Genomic DNA, 11,730 nt, shown 5'->3' on the forward strand with positions numbered 1-11,730 from the left:
GGGATCCTGTTTTCTTTGAGACAAACTTATTATGGATTGGGTCAGCCTCTGCAGCAGCAGGCTTGGGAATGAGGTCAGATACGTTGGATTGGATGTAGTGCTGAAAACGCTATGTGAAGAAATGAGAGGGCTCTTGTTCTAATTTTGGGGTGGGTGTGGGGTCTGTAGGGGATACCAAACCGAATTCCTTTTTTTTCTGATGCATTATGGGTGAGCGGGCCCGGGTCCAAGACTGTGACCTGGATCATGGGACATTTGTTTGTACATTGGGTGGTGAAATATGCGGACCAGCAAGGATGCGGACAAAACCTGGGACCGCACAGCAGCCGTCACAAGGTGCTTTGGTTGAGTAAAAGGGGAATGCACTGGGGTAACTTGCTGCCTTGGTTGACAAAGCTGGTTCCACAGAGGGGTTGTCCTGACATGCTATTGATTCACCTAGGGCAAAATGATCTGTTGCAATTATCCAGATTGAATCTGTTACAATATATGCAGCGTGATCTAGAGGCAATCAAAAGAAACCTTGCCAGGACTTGCATACTGTGGACGGAATTTGGGCCACAATGGGTTTGGAGGAGAGCCTTGAGCTATGCAGCAATTGACAAAGCTTGAGGTAAGCTCAGCAAAGCTATGAGGGTTTTCTGTGGAAATATGAACATCACGGTGATCTCACATTAGGGAATAAAGAAGGAAGAGGTTTGTCTTTTTTGGGATGATTGGGTGCAACTTTTCACAAATGGGGAATGCATATTATATGATGGAATTGCGGGATGTGGGTAGCATCTTGTGGCATGAGAATATCTGGTGCAGGTGAGATCTCTGTTGATGTGATTTCTGGAAGTGAAGTGGGAGGAGTCAGAAACACGCCTTCCTGTATTTTTCTGGGTAGCAGTGTTTTGGGGGTTGGAGAGTCATATGTGGGCATATCCACACCCTCAGTGGCGAGAAGAAAGTAGTACAGGACAAAAGACTGGCCTCATTTATGAAAAGTGACGCATCGCTGCGAGAAAACAGCGATGCGTCACTTTTCATTGCACCCTCCTTGCAACACCAATGATGCGCCATATTTACAGTATGACGCATCATGTCGCAAGGAGTTACAGATACGTCACTATTTCTGATGTATCTGTAGGTGCAAAAATGACGCATTGATGGAGTGTGTCACAAAAGTGACGCAACTCCAGCAATGGGTCATTACACATGGGCAAGTCCCATGTTAAATGCACCTGCGTCAGTCTTACTCCTGCCATGAGGCAGGACTAAGATATTGACGCATTTGCGTCCTAGAAGTGGCACAGTGAAATCTCATAGATTTCACTGCGTCACTTCTACGACCCTTTCTTGCATCGGTACGCCCCCCGCATACATTATACCTGGCGCAGGTACAATGTGGCGCAGGGGTTTACAAAGTGACACATCTACCTAGATGCGCCACTTTGTAAATATGACGCAACATGGCGCATGTTTTACACTGCTGGTGCGTCACAAAAAGTGACGCAGCGGGAGCGTAAAAGGGGCGCAAGGCCTCATAAATAAGGCCCAGTGTGCGGTGTGTTGTTGCGCGAGGAAGGAGATTCATGAGTGGGTGTTTGAGAGAAAAAGGAAGGGGAGCCTGGATAGATGGCAAGAGCCCAATGAGTGGAACAGTGAAGTATGGAACAAGGTATGATGGCTTGGGGTTTGAAAGTTGGCATGAGGTGTGAGTGTTCGCGAGATGCATGGGGAGATTCGCAATTGTAAAGTTAATGTTATATATGTTGATTGAAAGGTCAATAAATTTTGCACAACCATGTCATAATAAATGGTCTTTTACACTAAATCCTGGCCATGGTGTGTTTATTGTGGCACAATGATGGCCCCCAGGGGAAATGGGTCACAGACTAGTCTTCCCCCGGGGTGCTTCATGCCCAAACAGGACATGCTAGCGGATCAGTCGTTGAGGGGAAGGGGCAGGAGTTAATGAGGGTTTATAAGAATCAGGAAGGTCGGGTTCAACCTCTTCCTGACTCTGAGTATAGAGTATCACCGGCTAGGGGAAAGAGTAAGCACAACGTTTGTCCACCCACCCACCCTACATGATTACCAGGGTTTAAAGCCAGGTTTTGTTGGCCCATAGCATCTTGCGAAGGTTAGGACAGGTTGCAGGGGTAGGCAGTATTTTGGAGGTGGATAGTCACCCTCGGAGGTGGGAGAAGAATGTAGTATAGAACAAAAGACAGTGTGCTGTGGGTTGTATGTTGTCGAGTGAGGAAATAGTTTCAGGAGAGGGTGTTTGGGAGAAAAGGAAGGAGAGCTTGGATAGATGGCAAGAGCCCAAGGAGTGAAACAGTGAAGTATGGGACAAATTATGATGGCTTTGGGCTTGAAGGATTGAAAGTCAGCGTGAGATGTGAGTGCTCGCGCGATGCATGGGGTAGTTCGTAATTACAAAGTTAATGTTATATATGTTAATTAAAAGTTCAATACGTTTTGCAATCATGTCCTGATAAATGGCCTTTTACGGTACATCCTGGTTATTGTGTGTTTGTTGTGGCACAAAGAATTTCGAAGCAGTTAGCTACAGAAGAAAAAATAGCACCACTGATTTTGTGCCACATTGGGTTTGGATGGGAGCCTTGAGACATGCAGCAATTGACAAAGCTCGACGTAAGCTTAACAGAGCTATGAGGGTTTTCTGTCGAACTATGAACATCACTTGGGGGCATAAAGTAGGAAGAGGTTTATCTTTTTCAAGATGATGGGGTGCATCTTTCACAAATGGGGAATGCATATTATATGATGGAATAGCGGGATGTGGTTAGCATCTTCTGGCATGAGAACATCTGGTGCAGGTGAGGTCCCCGTTGATGTGATTTCTGAAAGTGGAGTGTGAGGGGCAGAAAAACACCTTCCGGTATTTATCTGGGTAGCCGTGTTTTGAGGGTTGGAGAGTCACATGCAGGCATATCCACACCCTCAGGGGAGATAGGAATGGAGTACAGAACAAAAGACAGTGTGTGGTGTGTTGTCTAACGAGGAAAGAGTTTCATGGGGAGGTATTTGAGAGAAAAAAGAAGGGGAGCCTGGATAGATAGCAAGAGCCCAATGAGCAGAACAGTGAAGTATGCAACAAGGTATGATGTCTTGGGGGATTGAAAGTTGGCATGAGGTATGGTTGTTCGTGAGATGCATGGGGAGGTTCATAATTGCAGTTATGTTATACATTTTGATTAAAAGTTCAAGGAGTTTTGCACAACTGTGTCATAATAAATGGCCTTTTACACTAAATCCTGGCCATGGTGTGTTTGTTGTGGCACGATGATGTCCCCATGGGGAAATGGGTCACAGACTAGTTTTCCCTCGGGGTGCTTCATGCCCAAACAGGACATGGTACCGGATAGGTATTTGAGGGAGAGGGGCAGGAGTTAACGAGGGTTTATAAGAGTCAGGAAGGGCTGGTTCGGCCTTTTCCTGACTGAGTATCACTGGGTTGGGGGAAGAGTAAGCACAAAGTTTGCCCACCCTACATGATTACCAGGGTTTGGAGCCAGGTTTTGTTCACCCATAGCATTTTGCCAAAGCTAGGACAGGTTGCAGGGGTAGGTGGTATTTTGGGGGGTGAAGAGTCACCCTCAGAGGAGGGGGAGAAGAATGTAGCAGAGAACAAAAGACAGTGTGCTGTGTGTTGTCAAGCGAGGAAATAGTTTCAGGGGAGGGTGTTTGGCAGAAAAGGAATGAGAGCTTAGATAGATGGCAAGAGCCCAAGGAGTGAAACAGTGAAGTATGGAGCAAAGTATGATGGCTTTGGGCTTGAGGGATTGAAAGTTGGCGTGAGGTGTGAGTGCTCACAGGATGCATGTGGAGGTTCGTAATTGCAAAGTTAAAGTGATATATGTTGATTAAAATTTCAATACGTTTTGCAACCATGTCCTAATAAATAGACATTTATAGTGCATCCTGGTTATGGTGTGTTTGTTGTGACACGAAGAATTTCGAAGCTGATAGCTTCAGAAGAAAAATAAGTACCACAGCTTTTGTGCTACATTTGGAGGAAACAAAGATACCATTAGGAAAAAAAAATATTGTAAACAAAGTAGGTGTGAGATGTATATCTTCTTCAATGGCTCTATTTTCCTGATTCTGCTTTTTGGATGTCAGAATTGCCCCTTGAAACACTTGCATTTCCGCATTGAAACATATTAAAAAATTCGATAAGCTCAACAATCACTATATGATATTTCTCCTAATGAATGGTGACAAATTAATATGAAGATAGTAGCTGCCTGCCAGCATTACCATGTGCAAAATGAGCAAAAGAATCCTGTGAACACCCCCCCCCCCCTTTTTGTGCACACCGAGGTGGAAATGGGACATGTGCACTTACACACACACATACACACAGATACATGTTTAGTGCAACAACCTCAGTTTAGATTTTGTTCAGTAACCCCAATGCACTTTTCAAAGGAGACTACAAGGTACCCATAGCCATCATAAACAGTGTAGTTAAACACTTTTCAGAGACACTTTCTGAAACAAAAAGAACAAACATAGAATCTCACAAATATTTGCTTTAGATCCAACAGTGTCGGAATAATGGCTTCAGCAATGACACTGCTACAAATACTCAACCATCAGTTCGAGACATACTCATTCTGGAAACTGGTTTTCCAAGGGAATAATTGAGGCAGGGTTTCTCTATCTTGTGCTTTACTTGACAGTACAACTGGAATCAAACTCAAGCTGTAGTATGAACCCCTCTGAGCCAACCTTGCTTCCAATAAAACAAATTGAGCATTGTTTCGGTGTTCTGATGTTTCTGCCCAATAACATCCATGCTTCTCTCATTCATGACTATCACTGTGTGGGAGATAAAAGAGCAGCTAAACTGATTATTCTGAAGCAGAGCTTCTGAACCTACTTTCCCACCTCACCAAATAGGAGAACAGAGAGTGAGCTTGCTTGGCTTTCAAAATTGGGAGCAATTAATCCAAGTCTGGGTAACAAGGCAGGCCTCAGGAAGCAGGGCAGTGATCTAGGGAACAAGGCAGTCCTTCATCTGTAATGTCCGCAGGTCCAGGAGTGTGATTAAGAGAAGCTCAGGAGGTCAAATATGTATACCTTGTGCCATCCTTTCCTGTAAGTGAGTACATTTTCTAGGCTACCCCACATCTGGTTCTTTAAAGTTCTTCTCTTCCCCTACCAAGGTTCCAAGAGGTCTAGGGTGACAAAGGACTAGTTCAGGTTTCTTTGTGCATGCTGGAGGCACGCCCTTTGACATATAAGTGGGATAGGGAACAGCTCCCCACCAATCATCCTGGCAGGATGGACCAACATGCACACTTAGTCCCCTGTTGTTCAATGTCTGGGCCAATATGCATTCTTAATAGGCCATCAACAGGCCAAGGCAGCTGGAAACTCCCAGAAGATTTTGAGAAAGAAAAGGCCAACTTTCTATAAGTTCCTTATTAAAGGAGTTTGGCCCTGTGAGAGACAGCTAGATGGAGCCTATCAAAATAAGAACAACATTTTATCTAGCCGTCACATTCACCACTGTTCTTTACTTACACAGACTTAGACCATTTACTGATTTCCTTGGTCTGTAGTATTTATTTACTCATCATTATCTCTTTGTGATAAGAGTCACTTATCTTTTATATCAGAGGAAGGGAAAACATGATTGTTCCCACAAGAAACATACATTTAAATCATAATCTTACAACAAAACATTACAACTATTACAAAATGCACAATACATTTGTGTGAAAAGATTTACATGACAAGAATTAAATATATTCTTGAGCCAGTCATCATTTTCAAAAAGCAGCAACCATTATCCTGATTCATTTGACAATGTGGTCATTTTGGAGCTGCTAACCAGCGTGGACACTGTTTATAATCTTCAGGATAGTAATATTTAAACTAAGAACTATTCCCTAGGAGTGGATTTATATCTATTAAATATGTCCCCCTGGTTAAATAATGCCGATACGTTTCGAGCCCCAATGCAATTCTTGGAGTTCTCTTCAGGGCTGTGGCTGGGTACAATCTGAAAGCTCAAAAACATGTACTAATTAATTTCTAGCCTCTCCTAAATTCATTGCGGAATTTCTACAGTTTGTTATTATGGTGATTTTCTTGTTTATGATACCTGCTATCCTGTCTCTTTTATGCTGCCGCCTGTGTCTTAACTTGAAGCAGTGGTTGCTTTTGATACCTCCATCTGGAATATGAGAATTGAATAATGATTGCTTGTATCACCGTCATTTATATAAATTAAGAGTCGCTTTGTAATTAAATGCAAGTGAGCATGACTTCTTTTGCAGTAATTCAATTCACAGTTCAATTTGTCGAAGTTCTTTGTTTGCTTTATTCGGTAACGAACTTGTGCTGCAATTCCAACCATGTTAAGTATCAGTTCTGTTTATATTTTGAAACAAATAGGGTACGTGATTTGAGTGTTCTGTAATCCATTAACACTTCGGGTTTGTCTATAGTGCACGCACTAACATTTCATCAACTTACTTTCAAGAGATCTTTCTTTGGCTTTCCTCGTGTATTTCATCAATGCGGCTGCATTCTGGACTTCCGGTTTACTGATCATTTATACTCAGCAATCCATGGTGTTTCAAATGATGCATTCTGGGATTTAGAGTACATCATGCATTCAACGGATTATACCACTTCTAGGTTGCCACCAATAGTGAGACGAAGTTTATGTTTCAAGCTTTGTACTATGGTCATGTGGTACTGTGTGCCTTTTATGGCTCCTGGCACAAAATTCCGTTATGTTCTGCCTATTCCGGACGTTTCATTCAAGCCACTGACAGTACTGTTAAATTGTAATATTAGATACGCTTTTTTTGCATCAGTGCTCCCTCAGTATCTCCTCCTCTTGAATTTGGTTTAATTACGCATAAAACCGTCCATTTAAGTTCGTTTTCATTGTGGTTCTTTTCCATAAAATGGCTCACCATTGGGGAAGTGACTACCTTTGTAGACAATGATGAGTAAATAAATACTACAGACCAAGGAAATCACTAAATGGTCTGATTCTGTTTAAGTAAAGAACAGCGGTGAATGTGACGGCTAGATAAAATGTTGTTCTAACTTTCTATAAGTGGCTTTTCAAATTTTTAATCTAAAAAATGACTTTACCAATATAGAGAATTTTAACTTACATTGGTTTGAGTCGAAACATGACATTTCTACCTATTCCCTATCAAAAGTTAGCATTTATTAAATACAATAAGGTAGCTCAATGTTGTCTGTAATCCTATGGAAGAGGCAGATGTTACAGTAGTGAAAAATTAGTTTATTTGTTTCTCACTATCAGGACATATAAAACGTGAAAACACGTCCTACTTTTTATATACAATGCATAGGGCTGACTTTAGGGGCGACATATGTAAAAAAAAGGTTAGGCCTGGCAAAAGGTGAATTGTGCAAAGTAGAATTGTCCATTTTAAACTGAACTTCAGGCTGCAATTGCAGGCCTGAGGCTCGTTTTAAAAGGTGAGTTTAGTGGGTGGCACTGCAAGCCTACTAGTAGCATTTTATTTGCAGGCCCTGGTACCTGTAGTACAATGTAGTAGGGACTTAAATTGTGACAATCTGGTATAAGCCAATTTTATTGTGTTTTAGTAAGCGAGCATAAGCACTTTAGCACTGGAAGGGCAGTTTATAACGGGTTGGAGCAGGCCCTACTGTGGGGAGGGAGGCTCAGGTTTGGTAACCAATGTGAACATCATTAGTACGGGCCTGATGGGTGCAGCTATGTGGCTGGAGGATCAGTTGAGTTTGATAATTGACCTTGTAAGGCCACAAGCAACCTCCTGAGGGCCCAGAATCATCTCCTGCAGCTTTTCATGATTGTCCTACCCCAACATTGTCAGGTGGTGTAGGATGGCTTCACAACATTGACTTCAGCAGTGTCTGATTTAGCTGCTGCTTTTAATGGCCAAGTGTCATCTGCTGCCAACTCAGTCCCAGAAACATCTGCAGGTGACTTCTCAATGGCAAGTGGGACACTGCTGGCCACAGAGTCACAGGTTACCACCGCTTGACACTCAAGCCTCCTTAGTGGCCCTTTGGAGGGGTTGTTCATGTGGCAAGTTGAGGATAGCATCACGGTACCTACCACCAAGAGACGCGAAAAGGGATGTCATAATATGAGCATCTGGAAAATTCTCCTTATCCACCTGATGACCATGCATTTCTCATCAGCTCCTTAACTGTTGCTGGTAAAAAGACTCTAAACAACTATTGGCTAATCATGATTTTCTCAAGTAACATCCAAATTACATTTTTTCTAAGAATATTACTGGGTGTCAACTACTTTTAAAATGATTGTTTTGCTTATGAATTAATTAAAAATACAAAGGGACAAAAAAGGGGTATTTAAAGACCCAACCAACGTCACCCCCAGAAAGCACAAAACACACCTAAAGGACGTGAAGACTCTATCTCCAAAAGAACCTCAAAGTAGTGTTTGAGAAGATATAGATCTCATTTAATATAAACCTTGCAGGACGCAAAACCTTCAGCCAGCCCTAGATGGCATGCTTCAACATCAGGTTCCTCCTATCACCATTTGACAAATGTTGAAGTGGAATGTGCCACAACTCTCTCAAAATGATAAGAGAGGAGTCATGTAGTCTGTTGTTGCACAGGATACACCAATATGGGCTGAATGTTGTTGACGAGAATAAACAGAGTGTACTGCAGAGGTAAGGGAACAGTGAAAGAAGTGATTTAAAAATGTCTCTCAGTAGACCAAAAAATAAATTGTTATACATGTCCCTGATGAGCATATTAAAAACAAAGACAAGGGGAATATAATTCTACCCACATCATCATCAAAAGGGTCAACATGTTTCTGTCACTCACAATTACCTAACTATGAGGTGTATGGCATTCTTCATGACCAGGCCTCTAAGGCAGATGGTCACTCATCTGGGATCTTCCTCCAGCCCTTACCTTTTCTTTTGCCCTTACTCTCTGTATGCACCTGGAAATCATCTTTCAAATAAGGGTATGCCTTTTCAGTGCAGAATCGGGAGATATCCTTTGTCAATTTAGAAATCTTTTGGTTAATCAAAACCTGTTTGGTTTCATTAAAGGTTTTGTTCACCTCTTTTCACCTTTTTTTTGACAATCAATTTGATTGATTTTGTAAAACAAATACAACATTACACTGACAGCACAGAGCACAAGTTCACTTGTTTGACAACACATAGCATTAGACATGAGGTCACATGGTAAGCACTAAGCCCCTTTAACCCATCTGGTTGTCCCATTTGCCCCACACCCGCTGATACTTGGCTGGACAGCCTCTGGCCTCAAACAGGGGTTTTTCCTGAGCGGCGTACCATCCACTCCCCGGTGTCATTGAGCGATCATAGGGGGGTCAGGCCGCACCCAGGCCATGGCGATATCACGTTTAGCCACAGCGATGGCAGTGCCCAGAAATAGTTTGTCTGCACGGGACCTGTCCAGACCATCTGTAATGCCCAGGAGCAGACTTAGGGGGTCATGGGGTACTTGCCAGCCCAAAATGTGTGAAAGGTCCGTCTTTATTTTGTCCCAGTACCTTGTGAAGCGGAGGCACAACCATACCATATGGAAGAAGTCTGCCGGGTGGTGCCTGCATCGCACGTAGTCGGTTGGGGCCCGCAGACCTGCCTTATACAGCCGGTCTGGAGTAAGGTAAGCGGTGTGTAGGTAGTAGGTCTGGACAAGAAGAAGCCTGGCCGAGGTAGTGATCAGTTTGGGGGCCATCAAAGCATCACACCAATCCTCCTCCTCGAGGGGACCCAACCAATCCTCCCAGCGAGCCCTAAGTGGTTCCAGAGATGTGGGCCTGTTGTTTATGAGAGTGCGGTATATGCGCGATATGCCTCCCTTCCTGAGATTCCCCATCAAGACCTGTGCCTCCGGAGGGCTGAACTCAGGGAGTGTGGTCCCGACGGAGATATGTGAGGTAAGGGCATGTTGAAGTTGTAAATATCTTTAGAATTGTGAGGTGTGGAGAGAGAAGCGGCTCTGTAGGTCTTGAAAGGAACATATGTAGTCCCCTACTCACACATCACCCAAGAGGGAGATCCCAATGTGGTCCCAATGCATAAACCCTTGTAATGTGGCCACCTCGCTGAGCCGTGCACCCTGGCAAAGTGGTGTTTTCTGAGTCAGCTTAGTCTCCCAGCGTATATGGTGCAAGGCCGAGCGCCAGGCCAGAAAGACTGTTCAGGTCACCGTTGGGAGAGCCTGAGGGACGGGGAAGCCGTAAAGGAGGGCTTGGATTTGGGGAAAGTCCATGTTCCGGAGTTCAGTTTGGTAAGCGGGGTAAGACCATCCCCCTGTAAACCAATCGTGGAGGACAAGCAGTCTTGTCGCCAGGTAGTATAGGTATAGGTCAGTCATGCCCAACCCCCCTTCAAAGGACGGAATATGGCAACGGTCTAGGGACATGTGTGATCTGCCCGGGCACCATAAGAAATGTACGATCATTGAGTCGATCTCACAGAACCAGGTGCGGGGGTAGTGGAAAGGAGTGTTCTGAATAATGTAAAGCGCTGGAGGGAGTGGAGACATCAGGGGCCAGAGTGAGCCGGATCAGTGAGGAAGAGCAACACGTCATCCACATATAATGTGGTTTTGTCCATGTGGTTGCTTCCCCACGACCAGCCTTGTATCCGCGCCAATGAGGCATGCCAGGGATTCCATGGCCAGGGAGAAGAGGAGTGGGGAGAGTGGGCAGTCCTGTCGCGTGCCCCTCCAGATTGGAAATACTTCGGAGAGGGAGCCATTGACCAACACCCTAGCTTGGGGAGTTAGAGTAGAGGACCTGGACAAAACGGAAGAATTGTTGGCCTACGTCCATCGTTGCAAGTACCTCATCAAGATAGCGCCAGTCTACCGTATCAAAAGCCTTCTCAAAGTCTATGAGTAGGAGTGATAAGTAGGGGGTGAGCGCCTGACGGTTGGTGAGTGCCAAATGGAGGCGCCGTATGCAGTGTCCAGTGGGACAGGCAGGCATGAAGCCACACTGATCCGGATGGATCAGCATGGCGAGGAGCGGGCGAAGGCACTGGGCTAAAACCTAGGCATACATTTTAAGTTCAGTGTTGATCAGGGAGATTGGTCAGTAGTTCACTCAGGACAACGAGGGTGGCTGGGTTTTAGGTATGACCACAATGGTGGCTACGTCTGTCTCCAGAGGGAAAGCCCCAACCTCTACCACGTGGTGGAACAACTGATTACGGTAGAACGCATAGTACTGCTGAGGAAACCCGTCAGGGCCTGGAGATTTTTGGGGATGCCAGTAGGGAGATCGCCACTCCAATCTCTTCTGGGGAAAAGGGATGGTCCAGGCTGGATGCTTCTAATGGCGACAGGCTGGGAATGAGGGGCAGCTGGGGAACAAGGAAGTCCGCAAGCGTGTCGGCCAGCTGGCTCGCTGAGTATAAATGGGAGTAGAAACCGGCAAAGGCTTGCGCAATCTCCGGGGAAGTACAGCAGACGGTTACCGAGGGATCACGGATCTCAGGGATTATTCAGGATGCCAAGGGGTAGGAGGCATGCCTGTTTTTGTCACCCCACCCATAGACACTGGCGACAGAGGAGCGCCACAGCAGTTTGGCTGATTCCAGTGTGGTTTGTTTAATCTTGTTCCGCACGGTTGCCAATTGCCGCTCTCGGGGCCCGCCCGGAGATCCGGTCAGATTGGTCTTAAGTCGGAGTGCCTGTGCC

This window comes from Triturus cristatus, chromosome 2_1 (assembly GCF_964204655.1).
Source record: "Triturus cristatus chromosome 2_1, aTriCri1.1, whole genome shotgun sequence".
NCBI classification, from domain to species: Eukaryota; Metazoa; Chordata; class Amphibia; order Caudata; family Salamandridae; genus Triturus; species Triturus cristatus.